Consider the following 27,078-nt stretch of genomic DNA (forward strand, 5'->3'; position numbering starts at 1 on the left):
GGCTGTTAATTGCTCGCCTTGGAAGCGGGGTGGTATATAGGTGCAAGGGAGGGGAGGCCTGGCTTTCTTTTTTTCCCTGCCTGTCAGAAAGACAAGCCACCCGTGAGGCCTCTCCCCGCATCCATGTTGGAGCATAAACATAGTATATGAGAGAGTGGATTTTTTAGATCCCAGACATTCGTGGGTGCATGAATGTATACATAGAAATACACAGATTTCGTCCAAAACACACTGCAGAAATAATTCCAGTTTGAGACCGCTGTAACTGCCCTAGTTTATTGTGGCACCAGAGCTTTCTGACAGAGAAGCCTAAATGTCTCTCTAAACTACATTTCCCATAATTCCCTAGCATTGAACCAGGGCGGTTAAAGCGGTCTCAAACTGGATTATTTCTGCAGCGTATGTTGGACCAAAGTCACCAGACCTCTGGCTGGCCTGTAAAGGTTCTCTCGCTTTCTGCTTTAATAATAATAATAATAATAATAGTTTATATCCCGCCTCTTCATACGATCGAGGCGGCTTACATCTTTACCCTTTAAGAAGGGTAGCTATTTCCCTGTAGTGATAGAAAATGTAAAATTGGACGGAGCCTTTCACCGAGAACCGCCTCTTAATCAGAAATCAATAAGCAGCTTGGAAGCCAATAATTTCTACCTTAAACGGCTCTGGGCATTTGCATAGGTTGATTTTAATCGGGTTTGGAGTCCAACCTGAGCAAGCAACACGACACATTTCCCTCCCCTCTGCCCCCGGTTTAGGAAGGCCAACTGGTTTCATTATTTAAGAGAGATCTTGTAGCACCTTTGAGACTAACTGAAAGAAAGAAGTTGGCAGCATGAGCTTTCCTGGACTTAAAAGTATACTTCCTCAGAGACATTTGGTTTCCTTATTGTTGCCCCATCAGCGAGGCCACCGAATTGACAGGTCCAGTTTGGCTGTTTGTGACTCGGGGAGGTCGGGACAGTTCTGACCTCTGCTCTGAAGATCTGTTAACAATTTTGCGCCCGTCTTCCATTTGTGCTTGAGAAACGGCCAGGGGCTTTCAGAAACCCTTCCCTCCTTCCTTTCCAGGACCCTTGATTTCTGCTGCCGAGGTCGCCGTTTGCTCTTTCACCTCCAGACTCCAGTAAATGAGACCCGTGTCCGGCAAAGCCCATCGCCGACGCCGAATGGGAATGGAAAGAGAAAATCTTCAGCCGCCTGGAGCCGAAAGCGAGAAATGAGCTCCAAAACGCGAGCCTCGGAGCCGGAGTTTGCGAAGAAGAAAGGCAGAGCGAGGAGGCAGAGATGTCATAATTCTTCATTGTTATTTGGGAGCTGTCGGCTGGTTTCAAAGGGGCTTCTGCGAGCTAATTCTGGAGCGGGGGGGGGGGGGAGGGTTGTGCCTTGAGAAAGACAAAAAAAAAAGAGAGAGAGAAAGAAAAGAAAAGAAAGGCCTGTTCTAGTCCTATATATACAATCTTCTTGAGGGTTGCCTGTGCTTGGAGTCGTCGTGTGTCTCAAGGGGAAAAAAAAGCTTTTCCTCCCTTTCTTTTTTCTTCTTCTTTTGGTGTGCAGCTCTCGACAGAGAAGCCTCTTCCCCTGTACCTGCTCCGTCCCTCCGGATTGAACATTCACAGGCGTCAGCCCCCTGCGGTCGGGCCCGGGGGCCTTGCCTTTTAGACCTTTGTCTGCTTTTCTAAAGGCAAGCGGGCACCAGGCACTTTCCTCTTTAAAGGCACTGGGGCTAATCGGATTACTGGGGGGGGGGGCTGGGGGGAGTTGTGGGAGAGCCGGGTTTGGTCCTTTAAAAGAAAAGGAGAAGGAGTAGAAGAAACCGGGTGCAAGAGGCCCCTGAGGCCACGGCACCTTAAAGGCGACCTATGTGGGCCAGTGGCTTGCCTGAAGGTGTTAATTTCTTTCTCCAGCAGCGTTTGCTTTGACTTCTTAACCCAGAAGGGTTAAAGGGCTCCCACCGCTTCGCAGCTTCTCAGCAGCTGAAGAGTAATAGAGGTATATTTCTGAAGCGAATTCCCCAATGTAGAAGAGCAAGGAAGGAGTTCTGGGCACAACTGCAACTACTGATCTTGTGTGTGTGTTGTGGGCCTTTGAATCATTTCGGGCTTCTGGCGACCCTAAGGAGAACCCTAAGGGGTTTTCTTGGCCGGTTTCTTCCACGCGGGTTTGCCATTGCCATCCTCTGAGGTCTGAGAGAGTGTCGCCCCAGTGGGCTTTTATGATCAAGTCGGTATTTGAACCCTAGCCATAGTCTTGTTTAGAAGTAACCCTAATTCAAGTCCATGGAATTTGAGGATTTCGCGTTTTGCGAATTGAATGGCACTTCTATATAAAAGCCGCACTGCCTTCCTGCGCAGTCCAGAAGCCCTCTGTCAAACAAAATACTTCTTCGGTTTGAAGGAACCGTGGATCGCACCATAACAAGGCAGTAAAAAAAAGGAGGGCCAGTGTCAACCAAAAATGCCGAGTGGCGCTGTAAACTAGAGGTCTGGAAGGCCTTCCCAAGGCCAGTTAGTTTCACTGACTTTCGGGGGAGGTGAAGCATATTTACCAGAGAGCCCTCCAGGGCTGAATTTGAGGCAGCATTTTTGAAAAAACGCTCGCACCTGTTTTTAATATCAGGGCTCAGATCTGGTGTGTGTGTGAGAGAGAGAGAGCTGGAGACAGATGTTTTTCTTCTCCTTCTGAGAGCTGGAAAGAGTGCCAGACCGCGTCCTGTCCGGTTGCGCCTGACAATGCATCGCTGCAACCAGGTTTTTCAGGTTTCGGCCCTGTTTCCAAACCCTGGGAAGCCTGCTTGACTAGAGCTGACAAGAAGACAAAACAAAGGAGTGTTTTGGAGGCCTGGCGGGCGAGGAGGGCTGTCTGCTTTGCCTTTGCTTAAAGAAAGCTACAAAGGCTGCATCCACACTGCAGAAATAATCCTTTTTGACACCGCTTTAACTGTCCTGGTTCAGTGCTATGGCATTCTGGGAGCTGAAGTTGGTGGTGGCAGCAGAGCGGAGATGGTAGGGAAAGATATTCATGCAGGTGGGCTTCTCCACAAGATTCTGGTCAAACGCAGAGCTATGATTAACAACATGATTTTCTTTCTTTTTCTTTCTCCTGTGTCATTTTCAACACCTCCGCCTGATGCAGAAGCTTCAAGTGGAGCTTCGAAAACTTTCAGTATGTACAATGTGCATTTTGGTTGTTCAAATAAAGGTCTCGCTGTCTTGTGGATTTTAGGGCTGCACTTTTTCGGGCCTATTGTTGTGGATGTGTGCCTTCAAGCCATTTCCGACTTAGGGCGACTATCAGGGCCAGATTTGTTCGAGTGGGGGCTGCCTTGGGTTGGTTTTCTTTTCCCCAAGAGCAGGGCCCCTTCTTCCTCTCTCCGCTTCCCCGTGTTTCGGGGAATTTCCCTCCCCAAGCCCACCCCCTTCGTGGGGTGCAAACTAGAGATCCCAGGCCAGCCTCTCTCTGCCTTGTAAAGAGAAGGTAGCTTCTGCAGGAAGCATGTCAAGAGCACCTGGCAAAGAGACTCCCGGCTTGGCTGAAGCTGGCAGCTGAGCCCTTGTTCCCCTTCTCAGCACTTAGCCAGCCAGCCAAGCCTTGTGCCCAGCCGCCGCCGCCGCCGCCGCCGCCGCCGCCTCGCTCTTTCTCCCGGAGCCAGCCAGGCAAGCTCGATTTGATTTACTTTCTGGGGACGCCGCTGCCGCCGCGGCAGTTCAAGGGCAGGAGAGGCCCGGTGCAAGCGGAGCCTTGTGAACGGAAATCTCTCATTTACAAGGTTCTGCTCCGCCACCGAAAGCCACCCTCCAGCGCATTGGTTCCGCACGCAGCTCCCTTTTATCTCTCTCTCTCCCCCTCCTCGATCTTTCTTCCCACGTCTCGCAAGGCGGCCAGAGGAGGAGGGGAAGGAGAAGGAGGGAGGGAGGGAGGGAGAAAAGGATGTGTGCGTGGAGGAGGAGGAGGCAGGCAGGCAGGCGAGGGGGAAGTGCTGCGCAAAGGCTCCCGAAGCGGCTGGAGCTCTCTCTGCCCGGCCTCTCGCTTCAGGCCCAGGGCAAGCGGAATGTCAATAGGAAGGAGAGCCAGCTCCGGCTCCACGCGGAGCCCAGAGTCTCCAAGGCCAGACAAACACGGCTCCCGCACGTGATCCGGCTCCCTGCAAGGCTGGAAAGGCTGCCAAATGGCAAGGCAGGGGAAGGATACACACACACACAGGAAGGAATCTCCCCCACCCACCCACCCACCCACCCATTTTATAGGCTTCAAGCAAGGTGGGGGCAGAAAGAGGCCGAGGTTATGTCTCTGGCAACAAGCCAAGAGGAGCCAGGCTGGCCTTGCGCAGCCCTGAAAGCAAGCAGCCTCCGCAGCCAGCTTTTTTTCCGGAGCTCTTACTTGGGCCTGAAAGAAACACGGGATCGTAGGGAAATGGGAGAGGGAAAGTGGGGAATGGGGATCTTAAGTGGTTTTCCCTCGAAGGACTGCCTTGTCAAAAACCGTGCCATTTAGGCTCCTTGTTCAAAATGAAGGTGAAAGCCCAGATCCTCAGCTGCATGGCAGTGGGAAGGCCATCACACCGAATTAAATAGGGCACACCTCTAATCCTCTTTTTTAGAAGAGAGGGAAACTGGGTTCCCCTCGTTTGGAAATCATTGGGGGCTTGGAACTTGTCTTTGCTGAAGCTGAAGCCAGCGAATAGGTTGGTTTGTATCCAGGACTAGGAAACCGCAGGGAGATATTTACCTACGAGCAGAACGCCCCCCCCCCCCAAAAGAACAACAAATTAATGGGTCCTAGAACAAATCAGGCCTCAACCCTCCCTGGAAGCCAAGATGATTACATGGTGGCTCTCCTGCTTTGGCCACGTCTGGAGAATCGTTAGAAAAGATAATAATGCAAGGGAAAGTGGAGGGAAGGAGAGGGAGAGGGAGACCACAGGCTGGATGGATGGCTGGACCCAATTAAGGAGGTCACAGGTGGGAATCTGCAAGAACTGAGAAAAGTAGTGGAAGTCAGGGAGTCTCTCTGAATTTCATACTGTGATTTCTGAAATGCTCTTCTTTCCTCATCTCCTCCCTCAAAGAACAGGTTTCTAAGAAAAAGTTGAACTTAATGCCTCCTGGATGACCACAGCTCTCCCTTGATTACTTGAATACAAAACTCCTATCACAGGCATTCTTTCATCATCCTCAGGTAATTGTGTAACAGTGGCTTGGCTTTGCCTCTGAAAAGAGAGTGCCAGGAGCTTCAGATTCCTGATTGATTGCTTATCTCTCTTGTATGGCCTTTGGGAATTCCTCTCCTTCCCACCAGTCATATGCTGGGTGCATCTATTATCTAATTTTTGCTAAGTATCTCCAAGTTAACTTACGGTGAGCCCATCAAAGGGCTTTCTTGGCAAGATTTACTCAGAGGTGGTTTGCTGTTGCTGAATATCTCACTGAAATACAAATCCCTGGATTCTGTATGACAGAGTCATGGCAGTTAAAGTGGTGTTAAATAGCTTTAATTCTACAATGTGGCTACTCTTAGAGTCTATAGACCAGGGTTTAACTCCCCGCTTGGCCATGGAAACCCACTGGGTGACAACAGACTCAGTTTAGTTATCTTGGCTTCTAAGAAGAGTTCAGGCCTGATTTGCTCTAGGACCCATTTATTTGTCTTTTTATCAGTCCACGGTATCTGCAAAACTTTTCTCCAGCATCTCAAATAACCCCAGTTACAAGTGGCTTAAGTGACTTGAAATAGCTTGGAAGGAAGTTCCACAAATAATAGCTATGCAAGTCATCTGATAGGAGTACAGGGCAACCCACAGCTGTACTACATGAACCATCTGGAGGGAAGAGAGAGTTAGCTCCAGCAGTCCTAATACTTCTCTAGCACTATAGATCAACCATAATATTTAGCAATATATTCTTTGCTTAGCTTGTGTCTTAATCATGGTCTTAATTTCTTTTTCTGTCTACCATTGGGTGGGTGTGAGGGACTCATGTTGTCAATTTTCTTCTGTCTCATCATGGCATAGTTTTTTGAGCATTGAACTATGACTCTGGAGACCAGAGTTCGAATCCCTGCTCAGTCATGGAAACTCATGGCCTCAGATAAATCACCCTCTCTCAGCCTCTGAGGTAGGCAATGGCAAACCTCTCCTGAACAAATCTTGCCAGGAAAACCCATTAGAGTATCCATAAATCAGAAACAACTTGAAGGCACCAACAGTAAGTACTAGGAGGATGAAATGATACAAATCCCATCTGCCTGCAGTCCAGTGTCATTTATTCAGTTTAGCCACAATATGCCCACAGAAAGAAGGTATATTGATCTTGTACTGTTTTGCCTTGTTGATCCTCCATAAATTTGTTAGCCCCCATCGGAGAGCCATACTCCTGGTAACCCTAGTTCAGTGGTAGAAAATGTTTCTACGTCCACTGTGGCCAAAGATAAGGATTGTGAAAGATGCAGGTTAAAATTCCCAGAGGGTCCAAGACTGCTTAATCAGCATTGGATTTTAGGACCCAGGAGACACAAGTTAAAATTCCCCCTCACCTTTTTGGGACAGCCTTGGGATCATCCTCATAATTTAGCCTAACCTCCCAAACAACCATAGGCAAATGTTTTGGGTGATAGATGCTGGGCTCAGCAATGGCAGCCTTCCCAACCACTCTTCCTGATCTCCCTGGCCTTTTGCCTGCTGTTGGCAGGGAGAGGTGTGGGTGGCACATAGCCTGGTCTGCATTCCCTAAGCTAGACTGTTTCCTCAGGTGCAGAAAAAACCTTTTCCCATTCACCATGCTGAAGGAAATTTCAACTGCTAGTCCAGTTCACTTATGTATATAGCAATGAGAGTGTCGCATCCTTTGCCCCAGGCAGCTAAATGCCTCAAGCAGGACCAGCTGTGGGATTGTTGTGAGAATAAAATGGTGGTGGGGTGGTGGTGACATAGAACATATTTTATCTTTAGCCTCTTGGAAGAAAGGTAAGATATAAATGAAATAAGCAAGGCTGCCTCCTTAAATACAATAAAGGTCTGGGTCCATTGTTGCCTTTACTCCAAGGGCTGAATTGTAGCAAATTGCCACTCAGTTCAAGTCAGGATTACTTCTGTGTAGAAAGGCAACAAAGGTAACATTTCAAAGTTCTTCAGGATAGAAGAAGGTATGCAGTATCATAAACTTCTTTTCTCAAATCATTTGCTCTATAAAGCATTGCACCAGAATTAACTGATCTTTGAAGACCAGGTACACTGCAACATAAAGTGTCAGATCAAAACTTCAGTGAACTAATTGCAGAGAACCAGCGGTTTGAGTGCTGAACTATGGATGCATCCACACTGGAGAATTAACCCAGTTTGGCACTGCTTTAAGTGTCTTGGCTGAAGGCTATGGAATTCTGGGAGTTGGAGTTTGTTGTGGGGCCCAGCTTAAAGCGGTGTCAAACTGGGTTAATTCTCCAGTGTGGATGCAGCCTAAGACTATCATTCTCTTCCTCATTTCCCATGGGGACTCTGAAGACCAGGGTTTGACTCCCTGGAAACCCACTGGTTGACCTTGGATGAGTCCACACTCTCAGCCTCCCCCAATAGGTTTGCCTTAGGGCGGCCATAAGTGGACTTGGAGGCACACAACAACAACAACAGAATTGTCCTTTGTAATGAGGTTGGTATGAGGCAGCTATTTAGGGGAACAATTATGGGCTTCCCTCCAAACCAGAGAGTGCAGATTACTGAGTCTTCAGAGCTATTACTCTGCAATAGTTTTATTGAAATGCAAAGACCCCCAGAGTCAGCAGTTTTCAGGTTTTCACCCAGCACAACCTGGGGGGGGGGTCTATTTGACTTGTCAGTTTTTCTTATCCTGTTCAAAAGCCCTGTTTAACCTTCCAGTTGCCACCAACAAAAGGAGCTGCTCCTTCCAGAAAGACAATGTTCCTAGAGACACCAAATTCTTGCTAATTCTTCACTTACAGGCAAGGCCATTCACCACCTAATGACCAGAGTTATTTCCATCAGGTCTTGAGTGCTCCAGAGTTGGAAACCGCTAGCTAAGCGAGTCTATTTTTAATTCCTTTTTGTCACAGGAGGCCTGGGTTATTTTTGTAACTTCTACATCTCCAGATCTCCCTCTCTGGCCTCCAAGAAGGTCCTGGAGCATGTCAGTAAATATACACCCTTATACTATATTTTAAGATGAACAGCAGGCCCAGATTTATACTTGGTTTCATAAGCAAGCTGAATATATAAAATGTCAAGATCCTGCATTTATCCTTAAGTTAGGGATGTGATCCTGCTTGATCTGAGCTTTTCTAAAAGGAGTGCTTCCTATTACAGAATGCAAAAATGCCTTTTGGACATGTAAAGTAAGGTACAGAATGCCTTTAGCCTTCTTTTGTTGCCAACCTAACAGTAGTTTCTCAGGCCATGCATTTCCAAATTCTTTGAAGCTGAATGGCATAAAGGCTTGCACAAAAGATGCCCCCTTCCCCCCACTCTTTCATCAGGCCTTAATCTTGCAGCAACTAAAATGCAGAAAGTACTCCGTGGTGTAGGAGATGGTTTGGAGCCTGCCTCTTGCTTTCAGCTTCTGTCATCTGGGTTCTAAATGATACACCCCATTGCTTTACACCTCTGAGAACACCACTGATAGATATAATTGAATCCATCAAAGCAATTGGTGATTTAACTATTGCTTCCGTCAATCTTCAGTTTATGGACTTAACTCCTGGACACGCAGGATTTTGTGTGGGTGCTGTTGCACACATGTATGTTGTTTTCTACCACTTAGTAAGAATGTATGTATATGGTAAGGGTAGCCACTTTGTTTATTAAAAGAAGCTTTGGCACAAGTTGCTAGCTGATACTCTATTCATCAAAAGCTGGCATTTACTCATGTTCCCAAACATTTTGTACTGTAATGAACTGAGGGGTTTATGATGGCAGTGCTGAAGCCTATGGGCTGTACCCCAAATCTGCCTTCTATTGCTCATTAAAGATGCCTCCATACAATTATTGGGATTTCCACTTACCCCAGTCAGGAGGGTCCCCAGATCCTATGTGTGGCATTATTACTATGCTTGTATTTATAACTTTGTTAGCTGCCCCAATTTTTCTCAGAGGGGCGGGATAAAAATTATTATTATTATTATTATTATTATTATTATTATTATTATTATCAGGGGGCCAGGGAGCTGTTGTGAGAAAGAGGAGGCAGGGGACTCCATTTCTACCAAACTGGTTTCACACATTTACATCTGGATCCACCCCAGTTATAGGCTAACCTGATACAAGACCACTGAGAGTTGGAACAACAAAAAACCAGAAGATTTGGTCCTTTTGTGTCCATCAACTTAGCTGGACTGATGTCACAACCTTTTACATTTCCACAGCAATGAGGAAGAAATAAGAAAAACAAGGAATGGAAGCAGAGAATGAAGAGCACAGGAATCTTGCCACTCAAGGAAAAAAGGAGACAAAGGTCTGATGAATCAGCAGATTAAGAAAATCTTCAGGAGCCTAAGAGAAGGAATGGAAGTAAGTCATCCAAAGGAGTGAAGAGTGAAGGGAAAGCTGGAGTAAGATGGCTGAGTATGCTGACTCCGGGTGGCTGCAGTTGAGATCTTGCAGTTCTGAATTACACCATCAAGCTTTTTTTATAATAAGGGAAACAAGGGTACACTCGAAAGGGCACTCTAGGTCACACAGAAGCAGCCAACACCTAAGCACAGGCTCTCTGATGGGCTTCCCACCATTTAATGAAGCACTTCTAATAATATATATTATAATTATAAGTGCCGTGGGCTTGTAGATCATCCCTGTGCCTTTGCCCCATTGCTCAAAGTATATGAGGATGTTGTTGGTTATCGTGTGCTTTCAAGTTGTTTTGGATTTATGGCAACCATAAGATGAACCTATTTACACCTACAGAAATAGTAGGAGATATTTATTTCTTATGCCATTTGAGTAAAATACTGTTGATTAATATCCTCAACTACCCAAAGACTTATGATGTATAATTTTCTGTGGGTTTTTTTGGGCTATGTGGCCACATTCTGTAAGAATTTATTCCTGACATTTTGCCTGCATCTATGGCGGGTGTCTTCAGAACTTAGGATGTGTGTTTTTTCCTACAAGAAAGTCAAACTCACAGAGAACACTGTGTCCAGAATATCCCTGAAAAGGCTATCTTGGCTGCCCCCCTCCCATTTTTGTCTGCTGAGGATTTTGCACATCACTACAATATCCCCTCCCCTGTTAGTGTTTGCACATGGAAATTTTTTAAACAATAAATCTAGACCTGTTTAAATCTATCTGTTGCTTCGTATTTCTTTTGTTCTCTATGAACCAGGGCCAAGGTTCTGTGATGTATTTCCATATCCAGTGATGTAATTCAAATCTCAGCAGTGGTACAACTGCAGTCTAATAGCAGCAGAATCTCCCTTTCCTGATGGAGCTCTTCTTGGCATCCAAACTCTGCTTCAGAGGATTGTACAGCCAACCAGAGCAGATTTTTAGTGTGCACAAGAGGTTGTAAGGAAGTAGAGGGATCACAGATTCTGGTGAAAATAGAAGGATCCAATAGAAATGTTCCATTGAATCCTGGGCAGGTATGTAAATGTCATTATTTTCGTGGAACAGAATCAATTTGATGATGGAGATACATTGGCAGAATATTTGGGGTGCAGCTTTAAGCTCATTTATTTGGAAAGAATACACTTCCTACTGAAATCAGTAGGAATTTCAAGTACATTTGTTTAGGGCAGAAATGACTGCCTTGTTCTAATCTGTGTAGTTTGTGATATCCTGTGGGATCCTCTGTGGATCCCCAACCTCCCCCAGTACATTAAGAGGCCATGTATTGATTCTCAACAATCCTTTGGTTCACTTGGCTTGTAAGTGATGGATAATTAAAAGGCAATGAACCTTGGTTGCTTGGTCAACTCAGGTGAGTCCCACTCCACAGAAGTAGCATTCCTATTCAAATTAGTGTGACACAGCTGAAGATACCTCTGAGGCAGACACATAAAACTGTTATGGCAGCAAAAGCTGCTAGAAGCCCTAGTGGTTCTAATGTGTGCCTTGAAGTGACTGATGTCAACGCTTGTACAGCAGCAAAGTTCAACAGCAACACAGTCTTAAATAGACATGGATTCACATACATGCAGTGCAGTTGTATGCATGTTTGGAATCATGGAGTTGGAAGAGACCCCAAGGGCCATTCAGTCCAAACCCCTTGTCATGCAGGAATACAGAATCAAAACACCCCTGATAGATGGCCACCCAGCCTCTGTTTAAAAACCTCCAAAGAAGGAGACTTCACCTATCTCCAAGGCAGTATAGTCTACTGTCAATCAGCTCTTACTGTCAGGAAGTTCTTCCTAATATTTAGGTTGAATCTGTTTTCCTGTAGTTTGCATCCACTGCTCTGGGTCCTGTTCTCTGGAGCTGCAGAACACAAGCTTTCTCCATCTTCAGTATGAAAATTTACTGTCCATTGAATTCAATGAGGCCTACTCCCCATGTAAGTGTATGTAAGATTACAGCATTATTCTCACTGTGTTGAAGACTCCATGCATCTGAGAAAGTGAACTAAAGGTCTCCACAGATGGATGGCTCAATGCCACCCCTTTCAGCCCCAGAAGCAAGGCATGGCAACCAGACGCTGCAGCCTGTGCACGGAGCAAAAAGAAGCCCCCAAAAGTGGCTTCTATTTGCACCATAGAAGGGGCGCCATAACCATTGTGGCCCAGCGCTATGATGCTTGTTGTGCACAGCACTGTTTGGCACTGTGCATGAGGGATGTCATCGTGGCATTCCCTGTGTAAACAGGTGCATGCAAAGATGGCGCCCCGGTGGAGGAAGAAGGGGCTTGGAGCATGTGAACATTCAGCCCTTCCTCACCCCTAGTACACAGTCAGGCCGGCACAAAGTACTGGTCTGTACTGCCTCTTAATCTACAAAAGCTTATATTACCAGCTTCTTTCTTTCAGTTCATCTCAAAGGTGGTACAAGATCCCTTTGCATACTGAATGTTGTATGACTAATTTAGCTGAAGTCCAATACACCATCTTAACTAGTTTCTCCAGATGCAACCTTAGAACAGGTTGAATTAGTTACTCTGATTCAACTGGTTTGCAGATCAAGTTGTTATTATCTTGTTCATTTTCTGATTAACATGGTAGGAGGCAATCAGAGAAAATTTGCTTCTAGCGCTCCTCACTGGCAGACAGCCAAGTCATTTATCTATTCTCTGGACTCACAAGGGGTGTTGAGCCAGTTGCTAGGTGTTCCTGCTGCTGCCACTTCTAGTTGTGGCACTGCCTGCTGCAACCAATCTCCAACCTATAGGGATCATTTTACTAAATCCAGAAAAATAAAAAGTTGTGCTGCAGTTAATAAGCAATCATCAGATGCATGGCTGAAAGCCACCTACAAGGCAACCTGGAAATGCCTGTGGGGCATATCGATAAATCTTTAAGTAGACCCAGTATACATTTTGCTCTTGTTCTGGGATGCAGTAAAGCATCAGAGGCTGCAATGTGGCTATTTCAAATAGTGGCCCATATGGAAGTAGGAAATGGTGCTTGGAAAGATACCAGGAGAGAGGAAAAGGTAGTGGGAATATGCATCCTCCAGGCAGGGCAAAAGAAAATACATGGATCCTGAACATCAGCAATTCATGATATGAGTTGGGTTGGGTGACTTGGAAGACACTTAGGCTTAATCTGTTTTAGGTCCAGATTATTTGAAGAATCCTATCTCCCTTTATGAACCTGCCACAACATTAAGATGGTCGGGGGGGCTTTCTCTCGGTCCCACCACCATCCCAGGCTCGCTTGGTGAGGAGGTTAGACTGTCCCTCTCCCTGCTTACCTTTCAACAGCAGACTAAGATGTTTTTATTTAAACAAGCATATGAAACATATATGTGCCACGGTGGTTTTTATATTGAGCATGCATATTACCTTTTAACTTCTGTTATATTTTTAAAGTAATTTTATATTGTTTTTATATGATTTTAACTGTTTTATAATTTATTGTAATGGTTATTAACTCTGTGAGCCACCTTGGGTCCCTTCAGGGAGAAAGGCAGCATATAAATGAAATAAATAAATAAACAAGATACATGGTAGACAAGGGGAAATAATTTTTCACACAGTGCATAATTAAATTGTGGAATTCACTTCCACAAAATGTAGTAGATGATCATCAATGTGGAGAGTTGATCACCAACTTGGATAGTTGGTAAAAGAGACAAGTTAATGGAGGATAAAGACATCAATGGCAACTAGTCGTGGCTCTTTTCCCCAGTACCTTTCTCAGTATCAGCTGCTGGGAACACAAATGACATGATACTATTGTGCTCTTGCCTTGTTTGTGGGATTCTTGTCTCTCAAGAGTGCTTTAATTGTGCATTTCTGCATGGAAGGGGGTTGGACTAGATAGTCCTTTGGGTCCTTTCCACAATGATTCCCATAGGCCTCTGGTTGGCCTCACTAGGAAAGAGGATGTTGGCCTGATCCAGCATTGCTTTCCTTATGTTCTTATGACTAGTGCAAGGTTCTGCTGAAGTGCAGGTTCTTTAATATGAAGGATTATGCCACAACAGGAGTGCAGGCATTTGTTTTGGTTACAATAGATTAACACAGCCACTGTCCTGCTAGACCAAATGTGAACCAAATTTGAATCAAAAACACATATAGAGATGTTTCGTTTAGGAACAACTGATAATCAGAAAGCCATAAAGCTTCCTTGTGTTAGTGTGATACATTTTGGTTTCAATTGACAATTGCCAGACACATTTGGTGTCCATTAAAGTTTTCTTTTAACTGATGGTATGTTTTTAATAAAATGTCCACCCTACCTCTTGCTATAACAGGGCCACAATAAAAATTATAATAATAAAGTACAATAAAATATTATACCATTAAACCAACAACATAAAAGAAAAGTAGCAGATAAAAGGCCATTAAGAGATCTCAAACAGCACTAAAAGCTTAAGATAACAGGATGGAGTTCACCTGGTGTCTAAAGGATAACAGCAAAGACAGCAGGCAAATATGTTTTGAGAGAAGCATTTTGGCTTTTCAACTGGCTTGTCTGCTGAAGTAGGTTTCAACTGTTTGTTTAGGACTGTGTTTTAATTAGGACTGTGAAACTAACTCAAGTGACTGCCAGATAAGTAAGCAAGTCTGGCCGATTTGGACTAATTTGTACAAGCTCTTGGTCCATTCAGCTCCAGAGCAGAATAGTACAGTCTAAAATGCTTCAGACCCATCCAGAGATCTAGACACAAAAATGAGTGGGGGAAAGGTGGATAATATGTTCCAAACATGATATATGGAAGACATCTGGTATGATGTAGAGGGGGGAGCCGAGGTGTATCACTGACAGCTCTAATGTGCAGTCTAGGGATGAATTTCAGCAGCATTCGCCACTGCTTAAAAAGGAGGATTACGTGAAGCAACTGAAATTATAAAACCAGCCTCTTTCAATGCCCCCCCCCCCATTCTGTTACTAGTAGCAGATCATGAAAAAGCTGTAGTGAGGGGTGAACAGTTTTTGCTCTTGCAAAGTCATTCTTTAATTCCCTTTTGTTTTGTTGAATAGTCTTCTATTTATCTTTCTTGGTAGGTTGATTGTTTAATCAGTCTGTGTGTGTTTTAGGTAGTGAAACTTATTCTTGTTCCCACTCTTTATTCCTGGTTGTTGTTTTTACTTAGATGTTGGTGGGAAGGAGGCAGTCTGAATAACCAAAGGAAAGACCAGCTTGAGGTGAGAAATTTCAGGAATGTTACCTGTCTTCACAGTAAGCAGCAAATGAACCAGCATAAGTAATATTACAGCACCAGCAGCCTGCTCTTATTGTAATTAAAAAAGACCGCACCAGATAGTCTTGCCATGGACCCTAGAAAAGGTGTGGTGTGGTGGGACTTGAACTACTCCAACATTAGACTTGGGAAGAATGACACCCCCTTCAAACGATGAGGCAAAATTGGGCCACCAGGCCCCCTATGTAGTTGAGCCCCCATACAAATTATCAATCAGAAGTGTACTAAATGATCAAGCACACATGCATTCAGAAATTAAGACAGTTATAGTACTTAAGCCCTCTCAGCAATAACAAAGGCTGTGTGTCATCTTATCCTATGCACACTTACTTGGGAGTAAGCTACACTGAACACTTGGAAGAAACTACTAAGTACACATTGTGTTTGCAAAAATCTCTATATTTTGGGGTGATTGGATGATAATTGATGGGCGAAGTAATTTATCCTCCTCCCAACTGTGCCTTCAGGCACTATGATAGCTATTGTGATGTCTGGACAGAAGATTCTAAATCACAGTAAGAGGTAGACTGCCTTCCCTTAGTGACCCTTGGAAACATCCATGTTTTTTAATAGGCCTACCTCCTGGAATAGGAGAAGGGGGCAGTGGAGCTTGTAAAAAAAATTTTTTTTACTTTGTGGGTCTGAGGAAAAAAGCCATTGTGACTCAGGGTAATCCTTGAGTAAGCAACATCTACAAAGTATGGGTCTTTTCCTGATATATATATATATATATATATATATATATATATATATATATATGGTAGTCTGAATATGCTCTGGTGCTAGATCCAGTACTCAATGGTTTGGGTCCAAAATATATCCAGGGCTGCCTCCTTCTGTATAATCCAGGATCTGCTACAATTTAAGAAGACCAAACTCTCTGTGGTGATCCAGAGGACCGTCTCATCAGCTGCCTCCCAGGCTCTGGAATGACCTGCCAGACAAGATCTGCCATATTACCACCTTGGAAGCATTTTAAAAGACTATTAACATGGATCTCTTCCGGCAGGCCTTTCCAGACTACATTAGATCCATTAGATCCATTAGACTTCCCTCCCCCCTCTCTTGATACCTCTCTTGATACTGATATCAAAATTGATTGATACCATCGCCCCCCAACCCCCCTTCTCTAGAGGAAGACTCATTTCTTGCACTAATCTACCCGAAAATTTAGTGTATTCCTATTGGACAGTTTTAATTTTTTGGATGTTTAATCTCTTTTTATGGGTTAATCACTGTTTTTATGATTGGGGGGAGGTTTGGGGTTTGGGGGTTTTTTAATTGTAATTTTTAATTGTTTTATGTTTCATTTATACTGTTAGAATCTGCTTTGATTCCTTTGTGAAAAAGCGGAATATAAATAATAATAATACTTATTATTATTATTATTATTATTATTATTATCTGGGCCAAGGAGAGACCACCATAGCCTGAATGCCACCATAGAAAAGGCTTTCTTACTAGTAAGTCTGCATCTAACTTCATGAATGAGAGACACTTGAAGAAGGGCTGGCGTATGAGAAATTAATTGGGAGATAGATTAATTAGGATAGCCAAGGCATATACAGTACAAAAAGAAAACTCTGCATTTAGCCTGAAACAAATTGGGAAACAGTGACGATCTTTTAACAAGGGACCAATATGTTCACAGCAGAAAGTACAAGCTATGAATCTAGCCTCTGCATTTTATATCAATTGGAGCGTCTGAATGCTTTGAAAGGCAGCTACATTTAAAATATATTACAGTAATCTTACTCAGTGTTTGGAAAGGTTTGGACTACAGGTTCTAGGGGTGGTAGCATTCAAAGACATAGCTGTGTAACTCTGGAAAATCAATATGCAAAGGGATCTTGCAACACTTTTGAGTCTAAGTGAAAGACAGAAGTTGGTAGCATGATCTGTTATGGACTTGAGTCTATTCCTCCAATGCATTTGGACCAACTGAGTTTGAGGAAGTAGGCTCAAGTCCACAATAGCTCATGCTACCAACTTCTGTCTTTCAGCTAGTTTCAAAGGTGCTGCAAGATCCCTTTGCATAGCTTTTAGGGAGTGTAGTAAAAGAAAGTTAATGTTTCTGTGATCTGGTCTAACTTGGATATTAGATTAATGCTAGTGCTTTGTGTTCTAGTTTTGTCTGTGGATAACTGTTGCCAGATCATCTCTCTCTCTCTCTCTCTCTCTCTCTCTCTCTCTCTCTCTCTCTCTAAAGAAGGGTGCAGGTTCAGCCAGTGCATCAATCAGTGTTGGAAAAGCGTATTACAAGCTATGAGTGCCAATGGCTAGTACACATTGCATTTGTTTTTAAATTAGTTATTTCCTCTTTGTGCCTTCCAGGTGAGGTGCAAATTTAAATAAATATTTAACTGTGGAATAAGAATGCATTGGAAGCTGAATGGGCACCATTACTGTTATTTTCCAGGGAGAGGAACACTGCCCAACCATGCACTTACTGGCTGAGAGAAAGAACGCAAATCCATCCCAGACATGCTACTACTTCTAATAATGGTGGGTAGAATATTAAAAATGGAGGCATCTTGCAAAGTGAATTGGAGGGGATCCTCCTTTACTTCCACATGTTATCACTGATTAATAGAAGCCAGCATGTGTTGAGTATCCCGTATCAAAAGAACTTGATACCAGAAATATTTCAGAGTTGGGATTTTTTATTTATTTATTTATTTATTGCAATATTTTGGACTTTTGGAATGCAGTAACATAGTTTGTTGTTGTTTGTTGTTAACTGGCCTTGAGTCGACCTTGATTCATGGTGACACTCTGGATGAGACGTCTCCAAGACAACCTGTCCTCCACTGCTCTGCTCAGGTCTTTCAGATTCAGGTCCATGGCCTCCCTGATTGTGTCTAGCCATCTGGCATGTGGTCATCATTTCTTTCTACTACCCTCCATCTTTTCTAGTGTTATTGTGTTTTCTAATGAGTCATGCCGTCTCATGATGTGGCCAAAGTACAACAGCCACAGTTTCGTAATCTTGGCTTCCAGGGAGAGTTCAGGCTTGATCTGTTTTAGCACCCATTTGGGGTTTTTGGTTGTGCAGGGTATGCTCAGCACTCTTCTCCGTCTCAAATGAGTTGAACTGTATCTGCAAGGTTAGAAAAGACAGGAGACTGGAGACAGACCTGGGACTGGAAAGAGACCTGGCTGGAAAGAGATAGGAGAAGCTGTGAAACAATGGAAATCCAAGTGCAGCGCTTGGTGTGAATTCACCTCTCCTTCCATTTCACAGAATCTCGCTGCTCTCTCAAGCCTTGCAAATACATTGCATATTTTTGCTGGTCAATGACCGAATAAACTTTATTACATTACATTGCATACTAGGCTACTTGTATCCCAAAACTCAAAATGTTTCAAAACTGAAGCCTCGAATTATCATGTTGGTGCTCCAAAAGTGAGCCCTGGTGGCACAGTGGTTAAATGCCTGTACTGCAGCCACTCACTCAAAACCACAAGCTTGCGAGTTCAAGACCAGCAAAAGGGCTCAAGCTTGACTCAGGCTTGCATCCTTCCGAGGTCGCTAAAATGAGTACCCAGATTGTTGGGGGCAAATTAGCTTACAGTTGTAAACCGCTTAGACACTGTTTAGGCAGTATGAAGAGGTATATAAATGAAGCTTGTTTGTTTTGTTTGTTTCAGATTTTGAAACATTTTGGATTTTTGAATAAAGATACTCAAACTGTAATATCTGATGCTTTTTCAAGAAAGCATCTGCACTGGGACATACTTCAAAGAACCTTACAACATGTTAAAGATTAACAGATTTATTGTGGCATAAATGGCTAGTTGTATTTTTGTCTGTTTTATTGTAGCATAATATGCCAAGGTGTCATCAGATCCTTTTGAAGCTCCTACTGTTATAGAGCAAGATAAACACACCAATTTTAATTTGTTATTAAGAGTCTTCAAGTCAACTCTGTGTTATGGAAAAGCTATCACAGGATTTATGACAAGACTGATTCTGGGGAGGGTTGCCAGGGCCTTCCTCTGAGGCTGGGAGACTTGCCCAAGGACATGTTGCAGATTTCCATGGCTGAGTGTGCATTTGAATCCTGATCTCCCAGAGTCCTGGCCCAACATTCAAATCAGGATATTATGCTTGCTCCAAGATATTTTCATACATCCCACCAAAATGTGTATTTGAACTCGTCATATTTATTTTATTAATTTATTTAAATGCCTCTACTTTGCTCTTAAGTTTTAAAAATTGGGCAGCTAGCAAATGAATAGGGTTTTTTCATGTATGAATGCTGTTCCTTTACTCAGGATAGACACGGAAAAGGAAAAGTACAAAAGTTACATTTCTATTGCAATGTAACTGATTATCACATCTATAGGCATGTGTGCAGAGAGCCAGCATACTGTAGTGGGGTGAGTGTTGGACTATGACTCTGGAGACCAGAGGCCAATTCCCTGTTGGGCCATGAAACCCACTGGGTGACCCTGGGTAAGTCACATGCTTTCAGCCTCAGGGAAAGGCAATGGCAAACCGCCTCTAAATAAATCTTTCCAAGAAAACCCCTTAGGGTGTCTATGAGTTGGGAATGACTTGAAGGTACAGAAGAACAAACCAGCATCAAGCTAAAAGCTATTTTTCCTTCTTTTCTCCCTTAGCTGGTGTAAATAGAGAGAGCTTCTAAACAGCCCCAAAAAGTAAAGGGACTCTGTTTACTCTCTCAAGGCTGATCCAGGATTTACTACTTCAACTGGCCCAGCTTACCACTGGGACAGTTTTTTTTTTTTTGGGGGGGGGGGGGAATCCCATCAATCCAAGTTTTTCCAGGTTTTCTGGGATAAATGGCAACCATTTTGCCTTAGGTTTGCCTTAAGCATGCAGTAAGTTGGAAACAACATGAAGGTACACAACAACAAGAACAACAACAAAATGTATGTGTGCATGCTATTATAGTCAATATTTGAGGAAAGGAAAGGAAAGGATAGAAGATTACTTGTCTTATTCTTGGCAAGTTATGAAATTATGAAAATACGAAGTATAAGGAGTATGCTGCATATCTCCTGCCTCCTGGTTTTTATTTTAAAATCAGAGCACTCTGCCCTTATCACTTCCAGATGGGTTGGACTCTAGGCAGCGCAATCATAAGTGAGGACAGTGGGAATAACAAAACTAGTGAGCCAGCTGTGCCCTGAGCCCATTCCTTGAGAAGTCAGATGTGGCTAAGGTGACACATAACTTGATCGTATCTTGTTTGGCCTACTGAATTCTATATGAGGCTGGCTTTGGAAATTGTTCAGTAATCCAAGTGGGTTGAAAATGCTGCAGCCTGGCTGCTGACTGGGTCTGGTTACAAAGATCATGCAACTCCCCTGTAGAAACAATTTCACGGCAGCCAGCCCAAGTTCTAAGAGAGACAGAGCTTTTGCTCAGTCCCACCATCTTCACAGATGTAGTTGGTGAAGACAGGGCAGTGGCTGTTCCCTGGAAGTCCAACTTGCCCCATCCCTGGTATCTTTGCAAGAGTAGGTTAATACCTTTTCATTTAGGCAGACCACTGACATATTTTAATCATATGGCAGAATAGTAGTCAAACTGGTGTGCTCTGTTTTTATTTTATATATTTTAAATTACGTTATAAATGTATTTTAAACTGTTTTAACTGTGTGTTTTCAATAGTAGTGGTATTTAATTGGTTTTTAAAAAAATTTGTAATGGTTACATTTTTATTATAAATTGTGTAAGCCATGTTGGGGCCCTTGGCAGGAAAAATGTGGAGTATAAGTGGAATAAGTAAATAACTATAACCCAACACATCTGGGTGGTACCAGCTGGGAGAAGCTATTCTGATTAATTGTCATAAAGATGATGAGAGCTATGACTGAAAATGGTACTATTTCTCATAAACAAAATGAATTATTTGTAGGATTCTAAGGCCTCACATTTTCTGTTCCATTTGAGTTATCAGAAATAGTTGTAGCATATAGAAACCTTGCCCCTCTCACTGAATTAAGATAGAAGTAGTGTGCATTAGCAATAAAGATGTTATTGAAGATGTTTTATAAATTGTTGGTGTTGTTGTGTGTCTTCAAGTCATTTCCAACTTATGGTTACCTTATCAAGGTTATTTTTAAAGAGCTGAGAGTGTGTTACTTGCCCAAAGACACCCAGTGGGTTTCTATGGCTCAGTAGGGAATCAAACCCTTATCTCCAGAGTAATAGTCCAAAGGTCAAAGTGCTACACTATGCTGGTTCTCACTTTGTAAAAAGTTTAGATCATAGCATTAATATCTAAATGCAGATACTTTCACATTTATTCCCCTCCCCCCAAAAAGTTTCAGACTCTTTAAACTTTCCTAAGAAGCATTCTCAGGTTGGAGATGTTTTGCACAGACCATTCCATTTGTCATGTTATGTGTTTGCTTATTTGTTTCTCAAGGCACAAAGACATTTGGGAACAAATGTTGAGAGAAAAAAAGAATGTTTTCCCCCTTTTCATTTAAAAAACAACAGATCTCATCCACTCTGGAAGACTGCAGGGTAACTAGAGAGCTGATATTTTCAGATGATGCAAGACTCAACAGAAAGCAGGTAAGAAAGGAGGTGATTCTTGAAACTGCCTAGAGATTGTCACAACTGTTAATTGGGGGACTTATTTCATGATCTGTGAATTCAGTGGCCCATCAAGTAGATGGGCAACTAAATTACCTCTTAAAAATCTGAGGTGAACTGGGGATATGATTCACAAACCACTTAAGGTGGAAGATTAAAATGGCCTGCATCCAAATACTCCTTTGTGTATTAGGTTATTAGCCACCAGTCAATTGCCATCTGGCACCTTGTCTCCTGAATTTACACAATCTGAATTTGGCCTTGGGAAAACCCTGTATTGGGTTGATCTTGTGCCAGTTTCCTGGAACAGGGAAAGTACTTTTGGGTAGATGTATGCACCAGCATAAATCCCCAAGGTTGTGTCTTGGCTGCCTCCTGATGCAAAACAGCTTGAAGAATCTAATTGGGGGACCAGAGCAATCACTAGTGCCATCACATAGCTGCAGCCTGTATGCTCTTTGGAGTGGTGTTATCACTGGGTTATTGCACACTATATATTTTTTCCTGCTGAAAGAGGTGATGAGAAAGCATAGTGCACTAACTCTGGTTCTAGCAACAATAAGCACATTCTCTAGCTTTAGGTTATAGACAGAAGGAAGAAACCTGCAACATCTTCTTTATTGCTGTGCAGTTGTTTTGGGGAAGCTGGAATCCCTGCTGTATTTTCTGGCCTTCTCAAGAGCTTTATCTGCCAAAGTTCTGCAGACCCTGGGATATCAGCTTCATAGTGGAAGCTGAAATCAGAGGTGTAGATACAGAAGGAAGGAAATGAGGACACTGCCCCCCAAATAAGAGTTCTGCCTAGCCTAAAACTATGAAGAAATGAGTTTGTACAAGACATTTTCCTTGTTGTACAAGGAGCTGCATTTTGGGTTTCAGCCAATGAACAATATATAGCACGCAGCAATGGTGGAAAGGACAGTCCTTGCTCTCTTTATGATCAAAATGAGAAAAGCATTCTATTTTAGGAACATTGCCATAATAATATTTGTATCTTACAAAAACTGAAATAATCAGCACAGGACAAAGATGTGACTTATGAAGCCAAACAATATTCCCTTTAGGATGTAGTTGAAGCGCCAAGTAATAGAGGCATAAACTGGCAAAACCACCTCAGAGTTTATTTGTTTATTTATTTAGTCTATGAAAACCTTATGTAACCCATCGGGTGACCATGAGTCAACAGGCAACCTTGCACACATACACACACATACATAAAGTAGTGGCAAGCCATGCTGACCTGAAAGGAAATTCAGTTTACAAAAGTCACAGTATTTATTCAACCGGCATGGCATTTAAAGATGGAGGATGGATGTTGGTAGTATCATATGCGTGACACATTTTTTGTTTTGGGGGGTATATACAAGAATTGTTTTTGCTGTGTGCCTTCAAGTCATTCCAACTTATGGTGACCCTGAGGCAAACTTATGGGGTTTTCTAGCGCTGAGAGTGTGTGACTCACCCAAGGTCACCCAGTGGGTACTTGTATGCAAGAATACAGTTCAATTAAACTGCTTCAAGTTCCAGCAGCATGCCTGAACAACACTAAAAACTGCAGTCATCTGTTAATCTGTTTCACAGTTATAATCTTCAGAACAGTTTATTAACAAAGGGATAAACATTATTTTCTTTTGCCCTGTGTGGTTATGAGGAAGACAGGCCCATGTATGATCACAGGCAGAGGAAGTATGATTGGGCTGGAGTTTTGCAAGAGCTCTAATAAAGGTTGGACAGGTAGAATCATCTGGACATTTATCCCAAGGAGACCTACACAAAAAAAACCCGTACTTTTGACAACTCTAGAGTTTCCAGAAAGCAAACAGGAACTATGCTATACCTCTGGATATTATTTTGAGGAGAACCAAATACCCTTCCCATGGATATGAATAAATATTTCTTCTTTGTGGTCTCTGTGACTCACACATGTGGGTCATTCTGCACCTGCATGAAGATATTCAGAAACGTCTAGCTGTATTTTAGTGGTGATCTTGCCTGCACACAAATTCAAAATGATCTTTCACAGCCTCGGTGTTAGATGGGTGCTCCTGTTCTATAGAGCTCCAACAAAGCAATTTAGGTAGTCTACTCAGCTGTTGTCTGTGGCACATGTAGGAAAAGGAAGCTGATCCCATCTTAATGTCTTTCCAAATGGGTGGAGAACACCATCCACCTTGCCTACTCGCTATTTGGGAAACTTCATCTGCAAAGGAACAAAGCTCACTCAACCCGGGTGGTGGCCCCTATGTCAGTATATCTCAGAGGGATTTTTCTCCTGGACCTCCAATGAGAAGCTGTGTTCACAAATGTCTATGTATCTGTCTCATTACAGACTGGATGTTTGGTCTCAAGCTGGTGCTGCATTTGGTTGAGCAGAGCTGTTTTTGGTCCTGCCATGACACACCTTCCTTAGTGGATTCACCTTGCTATTCTCACAGAGTCACAGAGACCACAAAGAAGAACACATTGCCTACTGATAACTGTGGTTCTTCCACCCTCCTCCTGTCTTTGTGCCACCTCTTTCTCCAGGTCTCCTGATGCTGGGCTTGGAACACGGTTTTGGCAGGAACACACAGCTTATATGTGTGCAGGGAAATGTGAATGGTTATCACCAAAATATAGCTTTAGAAGCTTCTAAGGATTTCTGCACAGATGTATAAGGAGCCATATATGTGAGTTTACATATGACCACTTGAAGGGCCACATTTACCGGTAGGCAACCTCTAGGTCTCAGTATCTTCTTTGCAGGGCTGGGCAAAGTGCAGACCATGATCCCCATACAGCTGTTGGGGGCCCAAATTCTATCCGTGAAGCCCTCCAAGTCTCCCAGGCTACCATGTCCCCCCCCCCAATTTTGGAACTATTTTTGGATGATTTCACCACTTTCCCCAAAATGCAGCAGATTTCTTCTCCCAGCCCTACATGCCCTGAGAAAAGGGGAGAAAACTCAGGCAAAATATAATCCAGAAGTGATGCTGGATCACTTCTGATGTGCTGAAACATGTCATACAGTCCAGTGGAACAACTGGGGGGGGGGGGGAATTGTCCACTTCTGTTCTATTGGTTCATTTCCACTTGCAAGAATTTAGTATTTCTCCCTTACTTTTCAACCTCTTCCTTTTTATCCTTGGTAACTGATTGCTCCAAAACAAAGTTAGTATTTTATTTTTCCTGTGGTTGTGCATTCACTAATTCTAGAAAACTCTGTGAAAGGAGATCATAGTGAACTTGTGTAGAAGCTACACTACGTATCTTCCCTGCTTTCTAAGGTTAGCAGCAAAGGAATCAGCTAGAAGTGGAAGCAAAGAAAGAGTACATGAGCCAGTATCAAAGGAAGGGAGCCTTACAGAATGGTTTCTAACAGACAGCCAGACTCAATATTTGAATTATCAGGGAAATTCCCATTCCAATTTTCCAGTTTTACCCAATGACCATTTGAAAACACGAACTATTTAATTCTAGCTAAGTCTAGATAGACTGCTCAAAGGACCACCTATTCCTTGTACTATCTTTCCTACTCTCATCTTTAGAAACTGGGTATGAAGAAATCTTTGTTACTGCAGCACAACAGATTATGCATCTCTTTAGTGGATCATTATGCTCCACTTATATTAGTGATTCACATCTTTATAGCTCACACTGAAAATATTTCAGTTTAGGACAACTGTAGTATTTCTAGTATGTTCCAATTCACCTGTCATTTGCAAACAAATCATTCACTGATGCAAGGTATTTCAATTATGACAAAGTGAACATGATACACTAAAGTAGGACAATTATACTGATAGTAAAGAAAACACTGTACATTCTATTTGATGCCAAATTAAAGAAGTTTATGAGATTTTAAAAAATGCTCTGACATCTGTAGGTCAGCCATTGTGACATGTCATGTTCCTGGGCAAATGATTCAACCATCTGTAGAACTTTGGGTATTTTGCATCAATCATCTCAAGGATGAGGGCAGTGTGGCCTTCCAGATGTTTTGGGACTGAAACTCCCACTAGTTCTAGCACATAGCCAGTGGTGAGTGATTATGGAGGGCCAGATGCTCCCCCACTCATGGCCTGTCTCATCTTTCTTAAGAAAGAAAGCCTCGCCACTCCAGTGTTTCTGTTCTGCTTTATTTTGAGTACTCTTTCTTATATCACTCCATAAAAGAAGACTAAATGACATCTAAACTGGGATGGAATCCCATAATTTAACAGACGAATGAAAGAGATGCTATTTGATTATGGACAGTACCATTACTGTTACAGCAAAAAGAGAAGACTAAAAAGAGAGGGACAGGAAAGAAAGAATAGAAGAAGGAAGGAAGGAAGGAAATTTATTCAGTAACAACTATGTGCTAAGTATTGTTGAAGAAATTATCCTACACATGGTTTAAAATGGGGAGTGATCTTCCTGTGTTATCTTTGCTGACTGTATGGATCAAATTACCACCGAAATAAGCAATAAGAGAGGGAAGCAAAGAAAGAATGAATCTGTGCCATTGGACTTGTTTGTCACATGACCAACTAGACTTATCCTTGACATCGCTCCCATCTGTGGGAACATCAGAGATGAATTGGATCCAGAATCTCCGAACTTGTTGGATGTCAACACAAGGGCCTTAGATGTAAAGAGCTCCTAAATGCTAAAGCAAAATAAAATGTTAAAACAAAATACAATTTCTGTTTCTGTTCAAACACCTCCTCCTCCTCCTGTAATACTATGAGGCATGTTAAAGTGACAAACTTTGGGGCTCAGCATGCCTTAATCTGGCCCTGCAGGATTTGCAGGGTATAAACACCAGGAGCTTTTGATCAGAAGAACAATGACATCCTTTGTTAACCATCTCAGTGTTCCCTCTTCTCTTTAAGATTAGCTGAGATCCACAGGATCGCCAGGGGGCTGGAAGATGGATTTTCACAGCAACAATTTATTGTTATGAGCTATCCTTTTTCTAATGCAAAGCGTTTTTGGATGGCTTGGTTTTGAAGGAGCCCTTAGGACCCATTAGCTTTACAAAAGACCACTTCCTGGGGAGATGAAAACTTCTTATAACTGGTTTGCTGATATGAATCAGCAAAGCTACTTGCACTTTGGAATTATGTCTGGAAGCCTGGCTTTAGTGAATTATTTCTTCAGGGCATGGAGTTAAATATTGACCACTATATCCCTACTAAAGAGGAACTCCACTCTCACAGAAAGCTTCAGAGCCCCACACTTTGCATGGATGCAAAGGTCTGAGCCACTCTCCTTCAGCCTGTGAATACCCTGCATGGGCATAATACCCCAGGGGAAGATCGCTGCATGGGAAATTGGGGCTCCCCCTCCCCTTAATACACACTTACAGGCTGCCATTTTCAGAATTTCTTTCACTGAAAAAAGCTTTGGAGCATTTGGAAGCTCTGGGTGTGGGGTGAAAAGTCTGCCACATTTATAAGTAACTAGATGCATCTGAGGAAGTAGACTGAAGTCTATGAAACCTCATGCTGCCAACTTCTTTATTTCAGTTAGTCTCAAAGGTGCTACAAGATCTCTCCACATACTGATTCTACAGACTAACATGGCTATATCTTTGAATTCTACATTTATAAGTAGTGTTCTTGCTGAAATCTCATGATGGCCTAAATCTTAGTGTTACCCCTGCCTAGAAATGATCCACTGAATCAATGGGATGTACCTATTTGTTAACTCACCATTCAACAGTTGATT

General features: G+C 42.9%; 1 protein-coding gene and 1 long non-coding RNA gene across 2 annotated transcripts in view; one reads left to right on the forward strand and one right to left on the reverse strand.

The window, feature by feature from the left end:
• The window catches only part of BCOR (BCL6 corepressor), a 165,616-nt gene that overhangs the window by 123,438 nt on the left and 15,100 nt on the right, over positions 1-27,078 (reverse strand). The gene's annotated exons all lie outside the window — the stretch shown is intronic.
• LOC149319506 (uncharacterized) lies at positions 14,700-21,358 on the forward strand. The gene is made up of 3 exons (XR_016280209.1): positions 14,700-14,751; positions 17,227-17,312; positions 21,286-21,358. It is a non-coding gene; the product is annotated as an uncharacterized LOC149319506 (long non-coding RNA).

This window comes from Sceloporus occidentalis, unplaced genomic scaffold (genome assembly GCF_023333645.1).
Source record: "Sceloporus occidentalis isolate IW3139 unplaced genomic scaffold, rSceOcc1.0.p SCAF_2, whole genome shotgun sequence".
Taxonomy (NCBI): Eukaryota; Metazoa; Chordata; class Lepidosauria; order Squamata; family Phrynosomatidae; genus Sceloporus; species Sceloporus occidentalis.